Source organism: Amphimedon queenslandica, unplaced genomic scaffold, assembly GCF_000090795.2.
Source record: "Amphimedon queenslandica unplaced genomic scaffold, v1.1 AMPQUscaffold_12953, whole genome shotgun sequence".
Classification (NCBI taxonomy): Eukaryota; Metazoa; Porifera; class Demospongiae; order Haplosclerida; family Niphatidae; genus Amphimedon; species Amphimedon queenslandica.
This window is the reverse complement of record NW_003546811.1, coordinates 56,397-58,137: the sequence shown is the minus strand read 5'-3', so window position 1 is coordinate 58,137 and position 1,741 is coordinate 56,397. Positions and strand designations below refer to the sequence as shown.

The following is a 1,741-nucleotide window of genomic DNA, read 5'->3' as shown; positions in this document are numbered from 1 at the left end:
GCAGCTCAGCATTATATACAGGAACAATCATGCTCAATATACTACATGTACATATAAGGAGAAAAAGGTTTTAAAATACATTGATATAAATGTATAGGTACACATGTAATGTGAGGACTTACCCTACACCAATCCCAGCAACCATTCGACCAACCAATACCATCCTAGAGAGACAGAGTAAAAGGGAGGGAGAGGATAAAATAATAAAAGAGACATACATGCACAAGTACACACTACGTGTACATGTACATGCTATACAACAGTAATGATTGCATTGTGGACTGGATGAGAGAACATGACTATCATATTATTTGATATTATTATCTAATCAGCAATTGTTAGTGATTATAAGGATTATCATCAAAGTATTGATAGAGCTCTTTGACAAAGTCAGCAGTTTATACAATGCAGCAGAAGGTGATTTTTATAATTCATAGAAAGTTGCTTCCTGTTATCATCCAAAGACAATTATAGTTTACATAACTGGGCTGGCTGTTCTGACTTATAATGGATGCTTGTTGTACAGTTAAAAAGAAAATACTATTTTTTTACATAGACTGAGAGGGAGAGAGAGAGAGGAGGGAGGGAGGGAGGGTAAGGTTAGCACTGTATACCGTATAGCCGCTTAATTTCGAGGGTACAATTTTCACTGTTTTCGCGGATTTTCCGTACCTGCGAAAGTTAATTCTGTAAAATTATCTGTATCATACATAAACACGTGTGCTTTAAAATAAGAACCGTGAAAGTTAATTCACAAGAAAAGACTTGTGGCCTGATTCGCGAAAGTTTATTGCCTCGAAACTTTGTGGCTATACAGTATGTACATGTACTTTGAGGCTAACCTTGTACATATCATGCACATATACAAAGCCATTATACATGCAATTACCATAAATTAAAAGATGCTTGCAAGGCACCACCAATAAAAAAAAATTACTCCACCCACAATGATTGATAGCTTCCAACCAATCGAATCAGACAATGCTACAAAATAATGACGCACATGTCACATGATTATCACATGATCTGTAGTGTACCTCCTGAGACTAAAGCACCAATGAAACAACCAATGGAAAATAAGGACACTACTAGACCTGTATAAGAATAGAGAGGAGAGGGGGAGAGAGAGGAAGAGAGGGAAAGGGAGGGATAAGTGATCATGGCAATATTAAGTGGGCGGGTCAAATATTTGAGCCACGCCTATATTCAGCCACACCTTTTAGTTGCTGCAGCTAGCATCGTAACAACACGGGAGAGCCTTTCAAGGAGTTTCAGAATACAGAATGAGTCTATGAGTAGATAAGTACAGACCAACCAACCTTAATAAACTCCATTATCATCAGGAGCAAGCTGCCAGCTTGAAAAGACTGGTAAAAATTAGAATAATTAATTATGACAGAAAATTTGTCTTTTTTGCCCCTCCCTTCATTAGGTCCAGTCTGATGATTTCCCTCATTTGCTGATTTATGGCCCGTCGGGTGCAGGAAAGAAAACAAGAATGGTTTGTATACTTCGTGAGTTGTACGGGGCCGGAGTGGAGAAACTACGTATTGAGCACATGGAGTTTATAGTAATTGATTAATAATGGGGCGGGGTTGTTATAATTACACACCAGCTGTTATTAAAATTTTGATTCTGTGTACTATTGAATACTATTTTCATGTTATTATTATTATTATTGTTGCATGGGGCCTCACAAGGTTTTTTGATTTTTATATTCCCAGACCCCATAAAAAAGAAG

General features: G+C 37.3%; 2 long non-coding RNA genes across 3 annotated transcripts; one reads left to right on the top strand and one right to left on the bottom strand.

Moving 5' to 3' along the window:
• Window positions 1-2: 2 nt before the first annotated feature.
• LOC109586080 (uncharacterized) lies at window positions 3-1,186 on the bottom strand. 2 transcript variants are annotated; one of them, XR_002186806.1, is made up of 4 exons: window positions 1,038-1,173; window positions 890-984; window positions 123-164; window positions 3-41 (listed from the first exon to the last, which is right to left on the bottom strand). It is a non-coding gene; the product is annotated as an uncharacterized LOC109586080 (long non-coding RNA). The 2 variants fall into 2 exon arrangements; XR_002186805.1 differs by having other exon boundaries at window positions 890-1,186.
• Window positions 1,187-1,257: 71 nt separating this feature from the next.
• LOC109586079 (uncharacterized) lies at window positions 1,258-1,655 on the top strand. The gene is made up of 2 exons (XR_002186804.1): window positions 1,258-1,370; window positions 1,433-1,655. It is a non-coding gene; the product is annotated as an uncharacterized LOC109586079 (long non-coding RNA).
• Window positions 1,656-1,741: the final 86 nt, after the last annotated feature.